This window comes from Vombatus ursinus, unplaced genomic scaffold, assembly GCF_900497805.2.
Source record: "Vombatus ursinus unplaced genomic scaffold, bare-nosed wombat genome assembly UNPS02014773.1, whole genome shotgun sequence".
Lineage (NCBI taxonomy): Eukaryota > Metazoa > Chordata > Mammalia > Diprotodontia > Vombatidae > Vombatus > Vombatus ursinus.
Window position 1 is genome coordinate 41,522,373 of NW_020954551.1, and position 24,206 is coordinate 41,546,578.

Genomic DNA, 24,206 nt, shown 5'->3' on the forward strand with positions numbered 1-24,206 from the left:
TGTGAGAGGCACTCTGGAGATTGTGAGTTGAGTAAGAGAGTTCCTGTCCTCAAGGAGTTTCTAGTCTAGGGGTAAGGACTAGACAGACGTGTCTTGGACGATTAAAATATGAAGCAGAGTGTGATAAATACCATCTGAGCTGGAAGCTGCCTTAGACATCCTCCAACTTGACCAGCTCCTTTCACAGATAAGGAAATTGTGCTCAGAGAGGTGGAAGGCCAACCCCAGTGCTCCTCTGCCTCAGAAGCAGCAGAAACAAACAGGATTGGAGCCAGAGGTTCTCTTACTTGCAATCCAGTACCCTCACCTTTATTCCTGGACACTTGGTACAAAAGGTGTAAGAGAATTTAGAAGAGGGAGGTGGGGTGGGAGAGTTCTCTGGGGGTGCTGGACCTGCAAGGACAGATGGGTAGAGTTTGGAAGGGCAGGGATGGGTGAGAGGGCGTTCTGGGCAGAGGAGAAGCATTGCTGGCCAAGCTGTTGGTGAAGGAGGTGAGCCCTGAATGGCAGGACTTCACTGTGGAAAAATTGGGGAGAGCCCTGCCCCAGTGCCGTTCCTTTGTCTGCTGGGATGCTGGGTCTGTGCTGCTTGCAGCACATGGGCGTCAGTGCCAGCCGGCTTGCTGGCACATAGTAAGCGATTAATAAATGCTGTTAACTGATTGAATCCTCCTTTATATCCCCTCCCCCCATGTGTTTAAGGCTTCTTCTGGTGTGTGTGTGTGTGTGGGGAGGTGATAGTTATTTCTAGGTGTGGTTCTCTTCCCTTTGGGAGAGGGAGTGCTTAGGCCGTGATTGTTTCTTGAAAATCCCGTCCCCCCCCCAAAAAAAAATGAGAGAGAAGTTTCTGGAATTCTTGAAGGCTCAAAGTGAAAGTTTCTTCAAAAAGGGAAGAAAATGAAAAGTTAGCTTAGACCCTAGGTCTCTGGGCAAATTGAATCCTATGCCCCCCCCCCAAAAAAAGCCCTAGACTCAGATGATCACAGGCTTAGAACTTGAAGGAAGCTTGGAGTTCATTTAGTCCAATCCTCTCATTTTGCAAATGGGGAAACTGAGGCCCAGAGAAAGGAGGTGACTGAGCCATAGTCACAGGTATTAGGTGGCAAAGCCAGGCTTCAGACTCAGGTCTTCTGGCTCCTAATCCAGAATTCTTTTCATTACTTGGAGCTGCCTCAGTTCTGATGGAATCCTGGCTGCTGCTGCTGGGGCGGCGGGGATGGGGGGGCGGCGACGGACCCTCCACCTCCTCATTTGTAAAATAAAGGATTTAAAATACATTCCACTCCTTTAACTTCTGTCATTCATGAAATTCCTGACTGTCTTTTGGGGAAATCCCATCACTGCCTCTGGCAGCAATTTAAACTCTATGGACCCTGGGTTAGATTTTGATTTGTGTTAGTATTCAAACAAACAAACAAGCACACTCCAAACCCCAGACTGAATACTTCTTTCCTGGATGAGATGTTTCCTTTTACCCTAGAGGTTATATAAACAAGGGTTCCTCCTCCAGCTTTTGCTTGGTGACAGCTCCGCACCTTCCCTATCTTCCCTATTGTCTCTCCGGAGCTGAAGCCCTTATGGCCTCTCTGTGTTCCCTGGTTCTGCTCGCTCTATACCTTCCCCTGTCCTTCAGGTCTAGTCGGATCCCACCTACCCTGTGTCTACCCCCAGTCCAAGTCCCTTCTCTATCAGGCTTCCTTGACCACTCTAGCTGCTTCTCCTGTACTCTGATAGCTCTTGTTTCTATAAAATGGACCAAGTAATTAATCATAAACATCCTTGTCCTGGCTCTGCCATGCTCTTTTAATCGGTCATATTTTTGCTCTGAGAAGCAGAGGGGTCTGACCTGAGGGTACTGTGGCCTACATTCTAATGTTCCCCTTGCCTTGGGCTAGCCCTATGACCTCTTCCCTCTCTCTGCCTCAGTTTCCCATCTGTAAAATAAGGTTAGGTTTGACTCTCTCCAGGGCCCCTTCCATCTCCAGTGATCTATGCTCTAAGGTTCCTCCCAGCTTTACCATTCTACATTCTGAGGTTCCTTCTAATTCTCCAGCCTCTTCTAGCTCTAACATTCTCTCTTTTTTTTTTTTTTGACTAGGTAATGGGTTTATGTGACTAGCCCAGGGTCACACAGCTAGTAAGTATCAAGTGTCTGAGGTCATATTTGAACTCAGGTCCTTCTGACTCCAGAGCCAGTGCTCTATCCACTTCACCACGTAGCTGCCCCGACATTCTTTATTTTAAGGGCCTTTCCAGCCCTAACGTTTTGTGTTGTAAGATCCCTTCTGACTATAGTCTAAACTTCCAGGTAACTCTGACATTCTGTGTTCTAAGGCCCCTCTAAGTGCTAAAAGGCTAACATCATAGGGGGCTCCTAACCCTGAGATCCTGTGTTCTAAGGGCTGTTTCCATTTCTGACATTCTGTGTTCTAAGAATGGTTCTAGCTCAAACATTTGGTCATTCTGTGTTCTGTAGACCCCATTCGATATTACTTCAATCTTTCCTTGTTCTTCAGGACAGCCTACATTGATGCCTGAACCTTCCTACCGACTTTAAACTTTGTGCTGGCAGGGCCCCTAGATTTCAGTTATTTCTCCCTCCCTCCCCACTAAATGTCCTGCAATCCCCCCTCCCCCTTCTCCAGCCCAGGTGGGTGCTTCTGATTTCATTGGCCCGCCCTCCCCTTCCAGGTTGGCCTGGGAGATTCTGTGCTGTCTCAGTGTCTGAGGGGGGAGTGAGGCAGGAGGCCTGGTCAAAGCCCATTTGGAAATGTGTGGCTTTATTCCTTTCTTTCTACCTTTCTCCTTCAGACCCTGGCTTGGCCCTGGAAGCCCTGAGCCCTCGGTTGCCATGGTGACCTCGCCGGCCTGGCCTGCTCCCAGGATGGGAGGCCGGTGGGCCAGCTCCCCTGCGGCCCTGGGAATATGGGACCCGGAGGCTAGGGAAGGAAAAGCCTGGAAAGGGAGGGCCCCTGCTGGGGGTGGGGGTTGTCAAAGGCTGGGGGAATGTGGGAGCTGCCAGAAGGAGGAGGGAAGATATGGGGGAGAGTCTCTGGCGGGGAACTTGCCTTCCCCAGATTTTTTCTGCAATTAGAGGGTCCCCTCTCCTCCTTTCTTGCTTTCCTTCCTTTCTCTTATAGCTTTTTTTTTTCCTTGGGTTTTAAAAAGTGTCTGGGGAGCCTCTGGGAGCCAGTCTGGCCCTGGGCCAGGTCCCTGCTAAATGTATTGTTGTGTAAAATTGTAGTCAATTAATTTCAGACCTGCCAATTTCAGCTGCACCGCTATGGCTTGGGTGGGGGTAGGGACTGGCTTGGCTGGGGAGTGTGTGTGAGGGGGAGGGTCTGGGGCACCAGAACGGGAAGGGGCCCTGCTGCCCGGCTGGTGAGTTGTGTCTGCTTTGGGGTGCCGAGTGGCCGCTTTTATGTTGTGGCTGGTGCTCGGCCCTGGATCTGAGGCCATGTTGTTTTGCAACTGTTTTGTTGAGGGCTGTGGTGGGCTGTTTGGCTGTTGAGATTAAGCTGGTGCCCACTCAATATTGTGCTGTCCACCGGGTGTCCAAAGCTGTTGGGGGTCAGATTGCCTAACGGCTGTTGTGTTTCAGGCGGATGTGTGAGATGGGGTTCGGCTCAGCTGCTGTCTTCTGTTGTGTTTTCAATGTATCTTATGTGCATGGAATAAATACTGAGGAGAGCTGGCCTTCGGGGTCAGGAAGACTCTTGGTCGAAGCAGGGGCTTGCTAGACCGTACCAGTGATGAGGCCCCAATCAGCCCATAGTCCTTGCTTTTCCCTTTGGGATTTGGGGGTGGCTGGAGAAGCCCAGCATCCCACACAGGGCCTCCTTGGCTCTGGGACCCTTGGCCAGTGACTTCACCTCTCAGTGCCCAGACAACTCTCCAGGACTAAGCAGGGTGTCCCCAAAGTGCAGTAAAACCCCATCAAGACTCCGGGGACACCCCGGGTCTGTTGCAGAGCAGTTGCTGATCTGACACAGGAAGGAGAAGTTTCCTCATCCGGAATTCCTTATGCCAGTGAAATCGATTTGGTCCGAAAGAAACAAAAAACCTCTCTCTATGAATAGGTTGGATTTCTCCCCTTCCCCTCAACTCCCTCCAGTGCATAGTATGTTGGGACTTTGAAAGACCTGAGTTCAAATCCAGCCTTAGATGCTTACTTGCTGAATGACCCTGGGCAAGTGTCTGCCTCATTTTCTTCACTTGAAAAAGGGGGTAATAATAGCACCTATCTTCCAGGATTGTTGGGAGGATTCAGTGAGATCATATTTGTAAAAAAGAGCTTACTTAGCACAGTGGTGGTGCCTGTTTATTCCCTTCCCTCTCATTTATATCTATACATTTCTGTCTGTCTCTCTGTCCTCTCTGTCCTTTTCTGGGGTTTTCCTTTGTAGTTCCCTGACTCATTCTCTGGGCTGCCCGGTTGCTCCAGGCCCCACCTCCTCCCTTGGAATGGGCCTTCAGGGGTTAGGGAGGCTGAAGGCCAGCCTTCCCAGGGAGGGGCCCTTTCTTCCTCTTGGAAATCCTTTCCCACAGCCCTTCCAATAAGACTTGTTCCAGCACAGTCCCAGTGGCTCTGGGGCCTTGCTAGTGAGTAAGAGTCATAAGACTCCTTCATCTTCCCCTGCCTCTGCTGCTTCCCTATGGGGAATCTGGGTAAAGGCTGGAGGTGGGGAGAGGTGGGTGGGGCCTTTTTGCTCAGTGTCCCATTCTGAGCCTCCCAGGGACACAGGTCAGACTTAGTCTCTTGGAGACATCCTAGCTCGCCCCTTGTTCTCTTTTTGATCACCAATGGTTTAACTTTCATGACTTCCCCTTTTGCCCATCTGTTAAATCCTCACAGGGTTTAGAGCCAGAGGGAGGTCCATTATCATAAAGTTAACTAGCTAGCCTGTGTAGACACACAAATAGGAAATAAGCAGATGCAGGATTTGAATTCAGGTCTCCAGTGGACTTTCCTCTACTCCAGGATCGTAGCTCCCACTTAACTCATGCTTTGAGATTTGTATTTATTCACTCGATTGGATTTGGGCTGTTGTGTTGAGATGCAGTAAGCCTTGTCCCCAGAACAGTCCTTCCAGACATAGTGGGGTGCTATGGAAGGAACACCACACTAGCAGTCAGGACACCTGAGCTTTCCCGGGGACTCTCTATTGGGATGTGAGGCCAGTCAGCCAGCCTCTCTAAGCCTCAGTTTCCTCTTCTGTAAAATGAAGGGGTTGCAGTGTGGAGTCTTTGCAGTTCCCTCCAGTCTCGGAATCTATGAATTCAACAGACTGTTATTAACTTTTTTCATAGCACCTCTGTAAGGTAGGTGATGCAAGTATTTTATTATTTCCATTTTACAGATGAGTAAGCTCAGGCCCAAGAGCAGTATGGTGGGATAGATGGCTAGTGAGTGTCAGAGATTTGAACCTAGGTCTTCTGACTACTAAGTTTAGGGCTCCTTTAAAAAAAATAAACCAAAACCAAAAACCAAAACCCAAGAAGCTCGGTCTCCCTGTTTCATCCAGGCTGAAGTTTCAGGGCTACTCACAGATCCAATCCCACTGGTTCCTCCTTCTCCTACCCCACCCACCATATTAATGCCAGACTTGATGTGGACACCTGTTTGGCATATTCCACAGAATTCCATGTCTGGAGAGCCTAAAGCCTCAGCCTCCTTGGTAGCTGGGATTACGGGCAGGCATCACCACATTCAGCCAGGCTCATTTTCACAGTACCAGATTTCCTTTGACTTCTCAAAGTGTGGTCTGAGGACTGCTGGTGGCAGGATGGTGTCCAAGATCCTTTCAAGAGGTCTCTGAGGTCAAAACTCTTTTCATAATAATACTAAGCTGTTTTAATTTCTAACGCAGAACTATCAGTAGACCTAAGCAACATAAATAAAAGCTCTTTGTTGGAGGGGGTCCTCAATTTTTAAGGGTATAAAGTAGTCTGGAGACCAAAAAGTTGAGCAGTGCTGGCATAACATAGCCCTTATCCCAAACACAAACACCTAGAAGCTCAGTCCCCAGGCCTCTGAGCAACTGAAATCTCAAGTCACAAAGTCTAGGGGTGAGTCTCCCACACTCTCACTCGGAGACTATTCACTCTTACTTTATATATTCTCATTATTTCTGTTGTGGAGTTTCTGAAGCCCACAGCAGATTAGAAATAGTAAATGAGGAGAACAGAGGGGTGGCTTCAAGCAGGGGAGGCCCACTCACTCACAGCACGTCGAGAAGTGTCAGTAAGAGAGGAGAAAGGAAGACCAAGGCATTGACAAGAGCCTGATTCTCAGCAGGCTGGGGCCATTCAGAATGGGGACCCATAGTTCAGATTAGCTTTGAGAGCAGCAGGGAGCAGTAGAAAGGGCATTGGGTTTAGATTCAGAAGACCAAGTCTGAATTCTTTGTCTGCCATTTCTTTACTGCCGGTGTGACCTTGGAACAGTCATTTAATGCTCCTAGCTCTCATTAAAATGAAGGGGGTAGGTGATTGGGCTAGAAGACCTCTAAGGTCCCTTCTGAGTTCTAAATCTGGGATCTTTGATCTTATGTGTTCATAAAAATGATCCTGAGTCATTAAAAAAAGGGTGAGATTGTGTTGGGTGACTTCTGCTTTGGAGAATTGGGAAACGTGTCTAAGTCATTTTGGAAGATTCTATACAAAGGAGTTTAACAAAGGGAGAGAAAATTATCTGGGATAAAGGGGGAGCCCATAGCTCTCTGGGAAATCGGCTGTTTAGAACTCATTCCCAGAGAGTCCCGGGGTGGTGCAGTTAGGATTTTTAAGTTTTCAGAATACTCCCCTTTACAGGGAAAACAATAGCTATTGGCTTTTGGGGATTTTCAGTCCTGTCCGACTCTTCATGACTCTGGGGTTTTCTTGGCAAAGATACTGGAGTGGCTTGCCATTTCCTTCTCCAGCTCATTTTGCAGATGAGAAAACTGAGGCAAATAGGGTGAAGTGACTTGCCCAGGAAGATGTCTTCCTCACTTCAGGCCTAGCAGTCTGTCCACGGAGCCACCTCGCTGCCCTTTGGGATTTTACAGATGAGGAAACTGAAACTATCCGAGGTTGAAGGGACTTGCCTAGGGTTTCGCAGGTAGTCAGCATCTGAGGTAGGAGGATTTTAATCCAGGTACTCAAGACTTCCGAAGATAGCATCCTTCTCTACCCTGCCATCTTGCTCCTGTCATACACACTCTCCCTGTATCTTCACAACCGGCCTGGGAGCAGGCAGCCCAGGGATTAGCTCCATTCTGCGGATGCCCAGAGATGAACATGGAAGCATCACAGAGAGAATTGGTGCTAGGGTCTGGACTTGAACTCAGGTCTGCTTCTAAGCTCCGAGTACTTTTCCTTGTTCCCTTCCTGTAAATGAATTCTGCCCTTGGGGCCTGAGACCTTAGTTAAAGACTCCAGATCCCAGGCCTTGGTGTGTCCCATTTCCCTGGGCTGTTGCCGAGCTCTCTGGGGATAGATTTTATAATGGCATTTTCTGCAGATGTTTTAAATTGACTTGGCAGCACACCCAGAATGCTTTACTGTCAAGGGTGGGGAGGGGGATGGTTCCTAGATGTAATAAAATGCCTTTTCCAGCCACGGAACTGGGGGTGGGAGGCCTAGATTTGGCTGAAAGGTGTCCTGGCTTCTTGGGGTCATCAGCCTCTGTCCTCTTTATATATGTGACCCAAATCCCATGGGGGCTGAGAGGACAGGGCTGGCTACCGACAGATTCCTAGAAACAACCTTATGGCATAGGACGTTAGAACACAGAATAGAATTTTAGAGCATGATAGGACTTTAAAATATAGAATGTTAGGAAGGTGCTTTCAAGGGAAAGAGCCCAGGGTTTGAAGCTGTAGGGCTAGGGTTCGAGTTCTGTTTTTTTCTACTTGCTATCTATGAAACCTTAGGTGAGTCACTTGTCTCTGAGTCTCAGTTCCCTCATCTGTAAAATGAGGAGATTAGACTAGATCTCTCAGTTCCTTTCTAGGTCTAATCTATGACCCCACGAACATAGATATGTTAGAGACAGAAGAAGTCTTAAAATAAGCCAGCCAGTCAATCAGCAAGCATTTCTAGAATGTTAGAGCTAGAAGGGACCCTTAGGGGATCATCTGTCCCAGCTCTTGTATTTTAGAGATGAAGAAACTGAGGAGCAGGGAAACAAAGGGTCTTGCTCCAGTGGAGTGAGTTATTGGCAGAGCTGAGGCCATCTCCTCTATCTCCTGATTCCTAACCCCGTGCGCCTGCCAGGAGCCTGCTCCCTCACAGCCACTTTGCCTGAGCCCAGATTTCCTCTCCATTCCATGCTCCCATTTGCCCAAGGACTGCAGAGTGAAGTATTTGGGTCATTCTCCCCACACCTCCCTCCCCACTTCCTCCTTTCAATAAGCAATGATTTAAGTTTCCTTGCCCAGGGGTGTTAAAAAGAACTTGTTTTAACGTGGCCTGTTCGCATCACTTGATTTTTCATGTTTCTCCATGAAATGGAGAAAATGTTTTAAAATCAATCTGAAGGTCTTGATGCACTTTATGGCTATTGCCTCTGGTTGGTTCCTGGTCTTTCCACAATTTCTGGGCTGCAGTAAGTGAAATATTGGAGAATTGAGCAGCTTGGTGAATGAATGGCAACGAGTGACCAAACCCAGAAATCCTGGGCTTCCTGCCCATCAGGGAGCCAGGAGTGACTCCAAGACTTAAGGTCACCCGATGGCTCACCATCAATTAATGTTTATTGAGCACCTGATCCTGGACCTCCGGAGTCTGGATGGAAATAGAAGTGTGCTCTCTTATTTCATCTGAACAGCTGGACATCTGGGGTTTGTTTTTCTATTGGGACAAATTGATGAGTTGTTTTTGTTTTTTTTAATTTTAACCATACTTGTTAAACTCCTAAAGATCTACCTATGATCCAGCCTGCTGTCTTGTATCAAAATGGTGGCTGATAAAAATTTTTCACCTGAATGGATTCTTTTGTAATTTATACTTTAGCACTGGAGTGAATCTGTGGTCTCTGTGGGTTGGCTTTGTCCTCTAGGAGTGCAGATTGAAACTGGTTCAAACCTTTTTGTCCTGCATGGTTCTTCTTTCTGCTTTCCCATAAATCCTCCACAAAGGATCTACCCACTGCATTGGACTCTTTCCTCTGGGTAGCTACGTGAAGGACAAGCTCCTTTCCCAGTTGTTGCATTTTCTCTGATGCCGCTTATTCTATATCATTGATTATATGCTGCTACCTATTTACACTCGCCATGAATCCCTCCATTACCCTTTAGGTCACCAGCAATTTTTATCTTTTTTTTTTGTTGAGATTATGATATTCTGTGATTTGCTCTCACATAGATAGCATCATTGGAATGATGCTGTCATTAAAAGATTGGTTTTTGTTTCAGGGAGGTACCTTGGGATTGTTGAAAATGCTTTATAGTTTCCCTAATGTAATTCAGCTTGGTCCCTTTCTCCTCCTCAATTAAGGGTCCAACTCATTTTCCATCTGCTGGCTCTGTCCCAGATAGATAACTCAACGGGCAGTCCATCCAGCTGAATGTACAAGTCTGCAAAATAGGCATTCTTTATCTACTGGTTTTCCCCCCCACTGTGGATTAGTAATAATAGCAGCTAGCATTTACATAGTTCTTAAAGGATCTATTTCATTTTATTCTCCCAAGCGTCCTGGGAAATAGGTGCTATTCTTATTTTACAGATGAGGAAACTAAGGCAGATTGTGGTTAAGTGACTTGCCCAGGGTGGCACAGCTATGACATGTCTGAGGCCATTTCCTCTATCCACTGTGCCACCTAGCTGCTTCTGGCTTTCTCCAGCTGGCTGCAGAGGGTTGTTAGTCTAAACTCTTTTGATTGGTTGTGGCTCTTGTCAAAGAGGCTTTGTAATACTCTGAGACTTCATGCAGTCAGCATAATGTCATTGCAAATAGCGTCTGCAGGATCTCTCTTGCCATTTATAGGGAAGCCCTCCTCTATTTGGGCTCTGGACTGGGCAAACACCTTTGGGGGTCCATGCCTCCTTGTGGAGTGTCTCCTTTGAGACAGATAATGAGATCATGGAACAAAGTTACTGCTACTGTATCTCTTAGTCCATCTTTATGATCTTAATAGATACTTGGGAGACACTTTGTAGTTGGAGAACCTTTAAGGTTACATTTTGCTCTGCCCAATCAGATGTTAATTGATAAGTAAGAGGCAGCCTGACCTAGCAGCTGGGGAGCTGGCCTCAAAGCCGCGAACACCTGGGTCCTAATCCCATCCCTGACACATGCTGGCTGTGTGCCTCTGCTCAGGTCAACTTCTCAGTGTTGTATGTCACTCAGAGACTCTCTGATGAGTTACAGTTAGGCATCAACCTGCATTGGTAAAGGAAGAGCCCTTATTCAGGAATTCCTTATCCTAGTGACATTACATGTCCAGTCGCTTTCCAGCAAACAGTGCATCCTTTGCAATGTCTTAAAAATTGTATCATTTCCTGCGTGTAATTTTTTCTCAGTTTGCTTGTTTCTGGCCCATTTACTCTTCATTTCTTGTTATACTTTAGCATCCTTTGAACTTTCTTTTGTAGCATGTGGGGAGGAGGGTGGAGCTGGGATGTTAGAGTTTGAATGTAGCAGTTCCACTGACATTGCCTAAGAGCATCAGTTGTTACAGAAATGCTGACAGATCTGTTTCCTTTTTGGTCTATTTGTTACTCTTCCGGTTTTGTCTATAAATGTTCTTGGTGTGATGTGGCTTAATTGGGTCTCATGCTAAGCTTTCTGCAGACCTGGTTGGTTGCCCCTCTACGCTTCTTCTAATCTCCTACCACTCTTTGATGTTTTATGAAGTGCCACTGCTCATTATTTTATACCATCCTTTTCCATGTAACTTTGCAACTGAGTTTATCATATTTTAAAATCAGTGTTGCCTTTGGCAGCCACATCTCTCAATATCATAAGAAGATCATGTTTTTTTTCTGGCTGAGGTAGTTTCTAGGCTCTTTTGGACTCTATTTTGTGGTGATTGCTTTTACACCAGTTAAACTTCCATAGGAAATGGTTTATTTATTTATTTTTGGATAATCGATTAATATTAAAAATTGTAGAATCTTAAATTCTCTGAACCTTTTAGTCAGTTTTGCCCCAGAATTAATACCCACATCTTTTCTTTATTTAAATCAATAACTAGGTCAGGTTGAAGTAGTTATGATTCTACACTGCATATTTTTTCATCTTTATATTTATTTCTGGTTTGGTATTGATTTGGAAATTATTTCCTTGTCGTTAACATCATTTTCTGCTTGTTAATATGTCATTGTCATTTATCATGATGTCTGAGGCTCTCTGTGCCCAAGAATTTGAAGGCCTTGGACGGGGCTGGCCCAAAATCTGCCATCTTTAACATATTTCTAAAGAAAGTAGAATTGGTATGTGGCTAGGGATTGGATTGCAGGCACATGGAATTTTGCTTACTCTGGTAGAATTCGACTTTCTTGAGAACAAGAGTTATTTTTTTTTCTTTTTCTTTTTCTTTATTCGGTGTCTCGATGCTTGTTGATTGAATGATTATTGTTTGGTTTGTAGATCTTAGGCATACCAGTAGGGAGATTTGCTAAAATTTGTGGCTGGAGGTAGGAGATTTGTTTGACTCTGCCATATTAACACCTTATGGAGAGCTGTGGTCTGGAGGGACATGGGATAATTCTAATTCAAGCATTGATTTCAACCTGTAATCCATGGAGGGAACTTCATAGATTGCCCTGAGCCCATGGTAGGGAGGGGATTGTAGGTTGGATTGGGTAGGATTGGGGGACCTCACCTAGGGGAATAGCCGTGCAGCTGTAGAGCCCCTTTGGGTTTAGGTAGTGAGCCTGAGGGGTCTAAAAGCTGACCAGACTAGCAGATTGTTTCAGGAGCTGCATAGGGGGTCCAGATCTGAAAGAATCAGCGAGGTAGATTGAATAAGACATCTGAAGACTGTGGAGTTTATTGGAGTACCTGGCATGGGAAAAGAGAAGGATGGGGTGGGGCCCTGGAGTCTGGTGGCCTCAATTAGCACACGTAATAAAAACAATCATTGTGATAGTTGTGTGTATCTCCTTTAATAGATTAAAACTGCAATAAGACTTTTGGGACATCCTGGATATATCACTTTAAGGTTTGTAAAATGCTTTACTTGGATTATCTCCTTTGATTCTCACAACAGCCCTATGAATTAGGCATTACAAATGCTATTATTTCCATTTTGCAATTAAGGCAACTGGGCCTGAGAGAGTTTAAGTGATATGCTTATGGTCACTTACATAGTAAGCAGGTGTCAGAGTCAGGATTAGAATTTGGCTCTTTCCTGACTCCAGGTCCGGCTTACCCTTTCCCTGTGGTTGTACAGTAGTGGACAGGAGAGAGAGCCCCGATGTTCAGTGTTATCGTTCATGACTCTGTTACCACTTAAGGCCTTTTCCTTCTTTTCTGACTGAAAGGAAACAAAATGTTCAATTGGAAAATGCATCAAATTTGAAATCAGGACTCCTGGGTATGAGTCTTAGCTTCTATTCTTAAGCTGTATGGCCATGGCAAGGCAATACTCTTTTCATTCATTTATTTATTTGTTTGTTTTAATTTTTAGGCAATTGGGGTTAAGTGACTTGCCCAGGGTCACATAGCTAGTAAGTGTCAAGTGTTTGGTCTGAGGTCGGATTTGAACTCAGGTCCTCCTGACTTCAGGGCCAGTGCTCTATATACCTTGCTGCCCTGCCCTGCCCCCCTCAAGTCAATACTCTTAAACCTCAATTTCCCCATCTGTGAAATGGGTACAGCTCACTCCACAGGGTTTTTCTGTGGGAAGGGCTTAATAAGCTATGAAATGCTCCCTAAAGGTGAGCTAGTGTGACAGTGGAGGGTTTTTGGATTGGGGCTCTAGAGCTGAGAGGGGCTCTAGAGGTCATGTAGGCTAGTTTCAGTCCTTTCTCTCTGTGAGAGCCTTCTGGCTCCTTCCCCTCCTAGCCTAGGTTTGTTTGGCACATGGTTTTCTCCTTACCCTCTTTTCCAAAGCCCCTTTAGGAGCAATAACCCAGGAACACTAGCATTGCGTGGGTGGCTTTATGTGTTTTTTAAAAGCATACTGCCTAATTATAAATAATAGCCCGGATACGAGAAGTGATTATGATGTATAGCAATTCCATGTTCCATAGGAATTAGCGGCTTTAACCTTGCTGAAGCCGTTACATCTCATTTAAAATTCTGATGGTATTTATTTGAGGTAGGGGACTGGGAATTTAATTCCTAACACTTGGTCTTTTAGTAGATTATTATTTGAAAAGGATACCTTCGCAAAATTGTTTTTTAATAATTCCCTCCTGCGGCAGCTGCAGGCTCATTAATATTTGAGGGCGGACCTGCATCATGTTGTTTGAAGATGTTCTGCTAGGGACAGTGGTGGGCAGGGTGGGGGCTGTTCTGAGGATCAAGGCCAGGAGCATTCAGTGGAACACAAACATAAAGCTTTTGCCTTTTAAAAGAAAAACAATTTTTTTTTGTTTTTAGCAGCCATTCCAAGTTTTGAGCTAGAAGGTTGACTGACCTCCCAGAGGTTATCTAGTCCAAACCCCTCATTTTACAGATAAGGAAACTGAAACAGAAGTTAAGTGACTTGACCAGGGCCACACCACCAGTTGGTTGTTGTTTTTCAGTCGTGTCTGATTCTTTGTGACCTCATGAAGAGTTTTCTTGACCGAGGCACTGGAGTGGTTTCCCATTTCTTTCTCCAGCTCATTTTACAGATAAAGAAACTGAGGCAAACAGGGTGAAGTGACTTGCCCAGGGTCACATAGCTGATAAGTGTCAGAGGTCAGATTTGAGTGTACTCTGTGCACTATGTCAGTGCCCCCCCCCCCCCCCCCAAGCTGCTATTAATGGTCAAGGACAGGGTTGACATCTCTTGGATGGCAGAGCACTGTGGTTACCCAGGACGTGTTGACTGCTGTCCTGACCGAATAGTAATTAATGATAATGATTCATAATCATAGCAATATTTATGTAAGGCTTTACAAAGTACTTGACTTATCTCATTTGACTCTGATAACATCCCTGTGAGGTAGTGCAGCCATAATTGCCTGTAAACTGTAGACCAGTGAGTTTTGTTTTAATTCCTGGCAAAATTCTCAAAATTTAAAGGAAGGGTTAGTGAGCAGCTAAAAAGGGAAGCAGTGATTACAAAGAGCCAACCAGCGTGCCTTGATCCAGAGCAGACGATGCCTGACTCTCCTTTTAGCCTCTTTTTTTGGGAGGGAAGGAGGAAATGCACATTTATATAGTGCCTACTGTGTGCCTAGTACTATACTAAGCACAGGTATCATCTCATTTAATCTTTACAACAACCCTGTGAAGGATCATAGGTCGGGGGGGACAAAGTGCACATTTACCTAGATGTTAGCAAAGGATTGGACGAGGTCTCTCATGTTTTGCTTGTGGAAAGGATGGAGAGATGTAGGCTAGATGATAATATGGTGGCAATTTGTAATTTGTTAAATGATCACACACAGATGCTGGAGTTTGACGTCCAGAGTATTGAAATCAGAGTCACAAGGACATTTTGCACAATAATTCTAAGGATTGCTCTCTTTTCTCTTGGCCTGGGTGGCGGCAGCATGGGTAAGTGCCATGGTCTTCGTGCTGCTAGAAAGCTCCGAAGCCGCAGGAGAGACCAAAAGTGGCATGACAAACAATATGAGAAAGCTCATTTGGGCACTGCCTTGAAGGCCAACCCATTTGGAGGAGCATCTCACACAAGAGGGATTGTCTTGGAAAAAGTTGGTGTGGAAGCCAAGCAGCCCAATTCTGCCATTAGGAAGTGTGTGAGAGTCCGGCTGATTAAGAACGGCAAAAAAATCACTGCCTTTGTTCCCAGTGATGGCTGCTTGAACTTTATTGAGGAAAATGATGAAGTTTTGGTTGCTGGAGTTGGTCGAAAAGGTCACGCTGTTGGTGATATTCCTGGAGTCCGATTCAAGGTCGTAAAAGTTGCAAATGTTTCTCTTCTGACCTTGTACAAAGGCAAGAAGGAAAGACCAAGATCATAAAAATTGTATGATGGCTTTGTCATAATAATTCTAAGGATCCAAATAAACATTGAGAGGGAAAAAAAGAGGGGTTATTGATTGGTCCCGGCCAGCTTGGAAGGTGGTCTCTTCTCTCGGGGAGTGCCCCAGGGACCTCTGCTGGGCTCTGATATTGTCCGCCATTCTTGTCAGTGACTTGTATAAAGCCTTAAGTGGAATACTTGCTGAATTGGCAGAGGGAAACAAAGGTAGGAGGAGTCACTAACAAGCACATGGGGTGGTAGCATTGGAATCTTAAAAGGGAGCAAGAGACTAGAACATTGGGCTGAATCTAATAAGATGAAATTTAATAGGGATGAATATCAAGTCTTATATTTGGGCACAAAAATTAATCTCACAAGATTAAAGTGGAGGAGACATGGTGAGAAAGTAGGTTACTTGGAAAAGGTCTGGGAATTTTAATGGACTAGAATCTTGATACACATCAGCAGTGTCATCTAAAAAAAACCTAGCAGGATCTTATTCCTACATCATCCACTTGGAGCTTGAGGGACCTTAAAGGCTGTTGAGTCTAATCTTTTTTTACAGATGAGGAAACTGAGGAACTAAGAGGTTAAATGACTTGCCCAGAGTCATAACTATCTAAGGCAGAATTTGAACCCAGGTCTTCCTGACTCCACAGTGGGATAGTGCCCAATCCTGAGCTTTCTTTGTCTGCAGTAACTTATTCAGTACCAGGAGCCATGTTGTAGGAAGGAGCTATATCAGAGTACCCATGGGAGGGTGATAAGAACTATGAGAGACTATGATAGGGATCCATATGAAAATAGATGAAAGAAACCAGGGTTGGTTACTCAGGGAAGAGGGGGTATGGAGGAGCATTGCAGTGTGCGCTAACTGTCTTCAAATATTGAAAGTTGTTACGTTGGAAAGGGATTTGTTTGGCTCTGTTTGTGCCTCAGTGTGACCAGTAGAGCTTTCGGTGGCCCAGAGGTGAGTGGCTTCCTCTTCTCCCCTTCTTCCCTTTTTTGTCTCAAGTGACCTTATTCATATTTATTAAATATCAATATTTAATAAATATCTATTAGAATAGGATAGAAAGAGAAGCTTGCAAAGAGTCTGGAATTGTCAAGTTAGAGATATTAGAATCTTTTCCCAGTATGTCCTTGGGCTTGCCCTCATGGAGAACAGCCAACAAGCCTAGGTAGCAGAGGGCCAAGGGAGGGGCAGGGGCATCCCGATTTCGGGGACCTCCGTGGTGAGGTGGGAACAGATGGGGAGGGCAGAGGCAGAGCTGACAGACCTACCTGGCTCTGAGTCCTGACTTGCAGTGGGTTATTCTTCACTGGAGGGCCTTAAGTTGACCCCTACTCAAGGATGTGTTAGCAGGGATGATTATTGTTCAGGGGATCATTTCCTAGACCAGATGACTTTTCCTGTCCCTTGCAGCTCTGATATTCTGTGATTTCCATTTTTTGTTTTTCGGTCATTTCAGACTCTTCGTGACCCCATTTGGGGTTTTCTTGGCAGAGACACTGGAGTAGTTTGCCATTTCCTTCTCCAGCTCATTTTACAGATGAGGATACTGAGGCAAACAGGGTTAAGTGACTTGCCCAGGGTCACACAGCTAGTAATTGAGGCTGGATTTGAGCTCAGGGAGATGAGGCTTCCTGTCTCCTGGCCTGGTACTCTGTGCACTGTGGTGCCACTTAGCTGCCTGATTTCCATTTTTTCAAGAGGTAACTGAGAACAAGAGAGGTAGTTTATCTTGTCCAAGGTCTTACAGAAAGTTAGTGGTGGAGCCAGAATCCTAACCCAGATTCTTTGTACTCTATCCCACCTGCTTCTCTTACACATGGGCAGAATGCCCACAGAGGCTCTTCTTAATCAGTGCAAGTCCTACACTACAAAATCTTTTTATAAACACTATTTTTCTTGAGATTTCTTTTACATCATCTTTATTTCCAAATATATTCCACCCCTTCCCCCACTCAGTGAGCATTCCTGTTAACGAAGAATAGAAAAGGAAAAAAAAGAAACAAAACCAACTGATCCCTAAGTCTTTGTCTGGTGGTATCTGAAGTATTCCATGTCAGCAGCCCCCCACCTTGGCACAAAAGAAAGGGTGGTGCCTCTTCTTAACTCGTCTCCAGGACCAAGCTTGGACATTATATCTTAATTAACAAATGCCTAGTTGATTATAATCAGTCTCATTGTTTTATTATTTCTGCTTACATATTGTAGCCATTGTGTGTACACACAATATATATGTATATATTTTTTTCTTCCTATTTAGCTTCCCTTTGGATCAGTTCATTTCAGTCTTCCCATGCTTCTCTGAATTCTTTATTATTCTTTCTTAAGGTGTAGTGACTACAATTTGTTCATCCATTCCTCCGTGTTTCAGGAAATCTTTATTAGCTGGAACTGAAAGAACCAGGAACCTCAGTAACCAAAATTTGTGTTTTTATGTTGAGCTTTTCTGAGTCAGAAGATTGTTTGATATTGGAAATTTATCATTATTATTATTATTATTTTTAAAGTGACTAAGCATTTCACAGACTCACAATGTCAGTTGTGGAAGGACCTTAAAAGAGACAAGAATAGCATATTGAAAAGAGCTATGTTGAGGTTCTGGAGATGTGGTTTTAAGTCCCAGCTTTATGTGACTGTGGCAGCTAGTCACTGGCCCTTTCTGGGCCTCATTTTCCCACTCTGTAAATGGGAGGAGATAGATAGATCAGAGATTCTTAACATGGGGTTTGTGAACTTGAAACATTTTTTTGATAACTATTTCAGCATGGTTTCTTTTGTAACACTATGTGTTTTATCTTATTCATTTAAAACCATTAGAGTAAGAAGGGGGTAGACTGCCCAAGAAGCCTGGACTAGAGATGATCCAGAGTAAGGTCTGCTCTGACATTCCGTGTTCCAAGCTCTCCTCCTGGTACTGGGATACTTTGTTCTGATGTTATAGATTCTAAGGTCCCTCCAGGGTCTGACATTCTTTGTGCTGTGATCAATCCTTTCATTCAGGCCCCTCATTTTTTTTTTTTTACCTGAGCTCAATACTACTCTTCCAGCCCAAACGGCCGCACATTTATACGTCTTCCTTCCTGTGCAGCGAAAGTAAATGTTCAAGATAAGGCCCCACAGGCCACATCGGATCATCATCTGGCAAAGAAAAACATTCAATACCCTGTATGCTGAGCACTGGGCCTGGGAGTCCAGCAGAAGGGCCTCATAGATTCAGCAATCTTTTCCACAAGAGTTTTGGCTTAACCCTGAGGCCCCCCCAAAATTTAGTCTCCTTGGATTCCGGTTTGGAAAGGTGGCTTGGATAGAAGGATGTTGGACGTGTCTGAAAGACTTCAAGGCTGGGCTCACTCTGCTGGTTCCTCTGCCCTGATCTTGGTGGAGCTGCTGAACCTCTGTGATTCTCAGATTTCCCTCTTTGAAAATGGGGATGATGATTCTTACCTTGTCGGGGGTGGGGCAAGGATCAGACGAGGTCATGCCGGGGAAGGTGCCCTGTTTGCACTGAAGCAGCCCTGACTGGGGAAGACTTTTGGAAAAGAAACATGGGGCCTTGGATTCTCATCTCTTCTGCCATCATTTCCTTCTTGGGATCTCGGTTTAAAAGGAAGGGAGTTCCTTCCCTTCTTTTCCGAGGTGAGGGTAGGGGAGTGAGACTATGGATGTGGAATATATACTTTCAGGCATAGTTAATGGACTGGTTTTGCTGATCTGCTCTTTTCCATTTAAAATTTTTGTTACAAAAGATAGCTCTCTGGTAGAGGAGGGATATCCAGGGTGTTCACAAAAATCTACTGCTCTGAGACATTTGGGACATCCAGGATTTAAAAATGAAGGTGATATAAAAACAAAAGGAACCCAGATAATAACATTTTTGTTTTTAAAAGGAGGTAGAGTAATGATTTTTTTTTGTTTCTGTTATGAGGTATTGTTACTATTAAGAGGCCAGAGAAAGTATGGCAACGTGGCTAGAAAGCTGATCTCAAATCCGGGACTTTCTGGCTCTAAGTCCTGACTGACACATGCTGGCTTTGTGACTCTGGGCGGGTCATTTCATCTCTTAGAGTTCCAGTAGGCAGCTTCAGGTTGTAGAATGGGTGCAGACCTGCCTGGAGAGGAAGACTTTTCTTCTGCTTTGAGTTTCTTATGACAGTGAAATCACAAAATTCTGTTCCCAAATGAAAGGTCCCAAGGTGGAGTGCAGGAGTGGCCAGCTCTTGCCAAATGGACAGCCTGCAAAAACAGGATGAAAATGGAACTGGGACATGTTTACAAAGAAACTAAAATACAATATAACACAGATAATGTTAATTTGTAGTTTTCTAATTCAAGATGAAACGGCCAGCAGGGATAAGTTTCTCTTTAATTCGATACCATTGATATAAAGCACTGGATCTGGATTCAAATCCTGGGATTTGGTATGGACTAGCTCTATGACTGAACAAATCACTTTGCTCCTCTCTGGGTCTCAACTTCCTCATCTTTAAAATGGGAGTATTGAACTCTGTTCCTTTCCACCTCTAAATCTTAAATCATCTTTGCTTTCTGCTCCTGAAACACTCTCAGCCATTGACCTAAGTATTTGAAAACCATGGTTCATATATTAGTCTCTTGTTAAAGTTTAGCCTGCTGTCTGAATGTCCCTGAGGCTTTCTTTGAATGGAAGCTAGGATGTCAGGGCCCAACTCTCTTTATTCATGAGCTCTGCCTACTTTGGCTAGAACTGTTCTTTCAATTAAACACGTGTTCATGAAGTAGCTGGTAAGGACCGAGAGTCTGGGAAACCTCAATTGATCCTGTCCTTGAGCAGCATAAGCTTTGTTGTGGGTGCCTTGGGTTCTACTGGCCCATGATGGAAGAGCTAGTAAGTATCAGAGCTGAGATTCAAGCCAGGTTTCCTGACTCAACCTTTTCATTTAAAAAAAAACAAAACACACACACATAGGTGTGTATATACATATATGTATATATATGTATATACACACAACATACACATATATATATATATTTACTAGCATTTATTATTTCTCCCTTCTGCTTTCCATTGAGCTCATGACAAAAAACATGAATAAAACCCTCACAATAAATATGCATAGTCCAGCAAAACACCCCGCCTCATTCCCCCCTCCTCAAATGTATATCTCATTCTACATTTTAGGTCTTATCAATCTCTGTCAGGAATGTGTATGGCATGTTTCATCTTTATTCTAACCTTTTCCTTTTAAAGATTTTGGGAACTGAGACCCAGAGGGTGGAAGTTCTTATAGGTTTATAGAAAAGTAGATTCAGATCTAAAAGCCTTTAAAAATATTTTTTATCTTTTTTTTAAACATTTATTTAAAAAAAAAAATCAGTTCCAAATTCTCTTCTCCCTTCCAGTCCCTCCCCCACCCATTGAGCAATATGCTATCAATTATACATGTGAAATCATGCAAAACATATTCTGCATTAGCCATGTTGGAAGAAAATCAAGAAAAATAAAGAAAGTGAAAAAAATTACACTTCAATCTGGCACTGAGACTCCATCAGTTCTTTCTCTAGAGGTGCATAGCACTTTTCATCATGAGTCCTTTGGAATTGTCTTGGATCATTGTATTGCTGAAAATAGCTAAGTCATTTACAGTTGTATTGTACAGTGTTGTTGTTACTGTGTATGATGTTCTTCTGGTTCTGCTTATTTCACTTTGCATCAGTTGGTACAAATTTTTCCAGGTTTTTCTGAAGGCATCCTGCTTGTCGTTTCTTACAGCACGATAATATTCCATCACAATCAAATACTACAACTTGTTTAGCCATTCCCCAATTGATGGGCATCCCCACAATTTCCAATTCTTTGCCACCACAAAAAGAGCTGATATAAATATTTTTGCACATAGAGGTCCTTTTCCTTTTTCTTTGATCTCGTTGGGATCTAGACCTGGTAGTGGTATTGCTGGATCAAAGGGTAGACACAGATCTATGGGCCTTTGGGTACAGTTCCAAATTGTTCCTAGAAGGAACTTTGAAAATGACCAGTCCCTGTCTTACAGTGCAGGAAATGGAGGCCCAAAACAGTTTAGTGACTCGCTTGGCATCACCACTAATAAGTGTCTGAGTCAGGATCTGAACTCATCTTCTTGATGCCCAGGTCCCGTGTTTTATCCACTCCAATGTGACATTGAGCCAGACGTCAACCCAAGGTCTGATGCTGATGCCTTTAGGGTAATAGTCTAAGACCAGCCCTGGTTGAGTTCCCCATTTCAAACCCTGCTTTTCTGGGGAGACTTAGAGACATACTTGATAGCCCAAGTTAATGGGGTTGATATCTTAATATTCTAATAACTGCATTTCAATATAATTAGTTACTTTTGTGTTATGTTATATTACATGATAATCATAGCCTTACCATGCCATACCTTCCTTTTTCAAATTTTGAGGAGTCATGAGACTGCCAAAAAGGCCCATGGCACAGAAAGGGTTTAGAATTCCTATTATAATTGGAAGAGTCAGAGAACCTGGGGTAGAACCTTGGAGCAGCTGCAGCTGCTTATGGTGCCTGCGAGACCTTGGACAAGTCCCTTCTCCTTCTATTTCTTCCCCTGAAGAGTGAAGGGAGGGGTTGGTGTTGAGTGGTGTCTAAGCTCATTTCTGTGATCTGGACTCCCTTCCTCTGCTCTGTTCTTAGGGAATTGCATTCTTTGTGGGTACAGGTGTTCTATCCAAGGTCAGGTTTTCATAGAGGCAGTTAATAACATTAGGGGACCTCTGCCTGCACAGAAAAACCCAGCTTATTCTCAGGCTGTCTTAAGGGGTACAGAGGCCAGATGAGGGTAGACAGGGCAAGTTGTGGAATATTTGTAAAGATCCTCAATTTCCTTCTTTTCTCGGAACTTGAGGGATTTAACCAAGTGTGGTCTGGTAGGGGTCCTCTGGGAACTGGTTTTACTGAATGGAGAAGGGTGATTAGTAAATGAGAGAGCTAGTTCACACGTAAATGGACCCTTCTGAACAGCTTGAGGGTGCTTAGAAATGGGGCAGGTATTTTAACCAGTCCCTTTGGAATATTTTTTTTTTTTTTAAACTGTGTGTGAAGAGTATTTTGGCTTGGCAAACTATTCAGTCAGCCCTTGGCTCCCGATCTCCACCCCTCCCCCCACCCCTCCCTAATTAACCGAATCATAGACTTAAAGCATTTCAGAGCTGAAAGAGACCTAGGAGGCCATTTACCCAGCCCCCTCATTTTACAGATGAGGAAGACAGCCCTGGAGAAGAAAAATTACTTGTCCAAGGTCACACGACAAGTTAGCCTGAGCTTGGACTAGGGCCCAGGTTTTTCACATCCTACCTCAGTGCTCATAAGATCATAGGTTTAGAGCTGGAAGAGCCTCTAGCCCCAGCAGATTGAGTCTGAAAGTAATAAGCTTTATATTGTAATTCGCTTTTCACAATCCCTAATGAGGGTCATGGGTGATTTGGCATCTAAATGCTTTTTTATAAAGGATTGTGACTCTGAAATCCTGAGTTTACTAATGGCATTTAAATTTTTTTTCTATTTCATATATATATATATTTGTTTTTACAAACCTCTCTCAAGGAGAAAGTTGTGTGTGTGTGTGTGTGTGTGTGTGTTCTCCCTCTGTTTTGATTAACTCCTGGAGTTGTGCCTTACTTCCATCATAAGTAAATTGAAAGGAAAGGCTTGATAGCTCATCTACTCTGTGGAAGTAAGGAGGATGGATTTGAATCGAGTTAGTGAAGGAAGGTGATTTGGGCTCTTGTCTTTGGGTGGAATGGGAAGGTTCCGTGAAGGCTTCCCTCATCTCTCTTTACTGCAATTTCTCAGGCTACTTGGTCTGATTTCTCCTGTGCACTTGGTATGTTAGCACCACCATGTACTAATGTGTGTACTTGGCCTTCCTGGGGAGTGGGAGGGTAGGATGATTGGGGGGAGATCAGCTGCCCCCTACCCCTTCCTCATTAGATTATAAACTCCTTTTGAGGGCTGAGCTATCTTTTCTCCCTTCTTAGGTGCCTAGTCTATATTCTAAGGTCTCTTTCAGCTTGGACAAACATGCTGTGTTCTAAAGTCCCCTCCCCATGCAGGCATTCTACATTCTAAGGTTTCTTCTGTCTCTAACATTCTTTGTTCTAGGGACTCCACCATCTCTGGCTCTGACATTCTATGTTCCAAAGTTATATGCAGCTCTGACATTCTGTGTCATTCTATGCTCTAAGGCCCCTTTCAGCTTTGACCTTCTGTATTCTAAGGCTCCTCCAGCCCTGACATTCTCTGTTCTAAGGCCATTCCCACCTCTGACATTCTATGTTTCAAGGTTATGTCCAGCTCTGACATTCTCTGTTCTAAGGCCACTCCCAGCTCTGACATTCTTTGTACTAAGGTTATATCCAGCTCTGACAGTTTTGGGTTCTAGGGCCCCTCCTAGCTCTGACATTCTATGTTCTAAGGCACCTGCTAGCTCTTCCATCCTATGTTCTAAGGCCCTCCCAGTCTCTCTTCTCTGATCTGTGGTCTTCCGGGTGGTAGGCAGTGAGGTCATGGTCAGTCCAACACAGATAGTAGAGTCATCCCCATAGCTGAACACCCCTGGACAGCCCTCCTTCCTGTGCCTAATTATGAAGGAAAGTAAAACAATATGAAGATACTGTGCTTGCTTCTTAATCAGACATACATAGCAGGAAGAGATGTAATTATACTAGTCATTTGGCTACAGTAATTAAAACTTTAATTATCACTGTTTTCCACACCCTTTGGCCATCCTGAGCCATCTTGATCTGAGGAGTGCTCCTTTCCCAGCCCTGGATGGCAAAGCATATTGACACCCCTCCTCCACTTTTAATGTTATCATTTAAGAAGCCATGTGGCCTGGGACTCAGGGAGACCTGGTTCTCCTGTATGACCTTGGGTATGTCCCTTTCCTTCCCTGGGCCTCGGTTTCCCCTGTGTAAAGCCAGGCTTTGGATTAGTTGGCCCCCAGAGCTCCCTTCCGGCTCTGACATGCCATGTGGTAGCTGTGTGATTATTGGTTTTGATCCCTGGTGAATTTTTTTGTTCCTTTTTTTTCTCTTTCAAGTCCAAAGTCACAGAGTACTTCAGAAAATGCATAAATCCCCTCCCACTGTCC

At 44.4% G+C, this 24,206-nt stretch overlaps 1 protein-coding gene and 1 pseudogene across 2 annotated transcripts in view; both read left to right on the plus strand.

The window, feature by feature from the left end:
* PLXNA1 (plexin A1) overlaps positions 1-24,206 on the plus strand; it is a 308,227-nt gene that overhangs the window by 82,114 nt on the left and 201,907 nt on the right. The gene's annotated exons all lie outside the window — the stretch shown is intronic.
* On the plus strand, positions 14,638-15,069 carry LOC114044319 (annotated as a pseudogene).